We start from the raw sequence: 894 nt of genomic DNA on the forward strand, positions 1-894 counted from the left end.
CTAGAAAGCATCACTATGAACAAAGCTAGTGGAGGTGATGGAATTCCAGTTGAGCTATTTCAAATCCTGAAAGATGATGCTGTGAAAGTGCTGCACCCAATATACCAGCAAATTTGGAAAACTCAGCAGTGGCCACAGGACTGGAAAAGGTCAGTTTTCATTCCAATACCAAAGAAAGGCAATGCCAAAGAGTGCTCAAACTACCGCACAATTGCATTCATCTCACGTGCTAGTAAAGTAATGCTCAAAATTCTCTAAGCCAGGCTTCAGCAATATGTGAACCATGAACTTCCTGATGTTCAAGCTGATTTTAGAAAAGGCAGAGGAACCAGAGATCAAATTGCCAACATCTGCTGGATCATGGAACAAGCAAGAGAGTTCCAGAAAAACATCTATTCTGTTTTATTGACTATGCCAAAGCCTTTAACTGTGTGGATGACAATAAACTGTGGAAAATTCTGAAAGAGATGGGAATACCAGACCACCTGACCTGCCTCTGGAGAAATTTGTATGCAGGTCAGGAAGCAACAGTTAGAACTGGACATGGAACAACAGACTGGTTCCAAATATGAAAAGGAGTACATCAAGGCTGTATATTGTCACCCTGCTTATTTAACTTCTATGCAGAGTACATCATGAGAAATGCTGGTCTGGAAGAAGCATAGGCTGGAATCCAGATTGCTGGGAGAAATATCAATAACCTCAGATATGCAGATGACACCACCCTTATGGCAGAAAGTGAAGAGGAACTAAAAAGCCTCTTGATGAAAGTGAAAGAGGAGAGTGAAAAAGTTGGCTTAAAACTCAACAGTCAGAAAACAAAGATCATGGTATCTGGTGCCATCACTTCATGGGAAATAGATGGGGAAACAGTGTCAGACTTTATTTTTTGGG

The sequence above is a fragment of the Bison bison genome, unplaced genomic scaffold, assembly GCF_000754665.1.
Source record: "Bison bison bison isolate TAMUID 2011002044 unplaced genomic scaffold, Bison_UMD1.0 scf7180017863957, whole genome shotgun sequence".
NCBI lineage: Eukaryota > Metazoa > Chordata > Mammalia > Artiodactyla > Bovidae > Bison > Bison bison.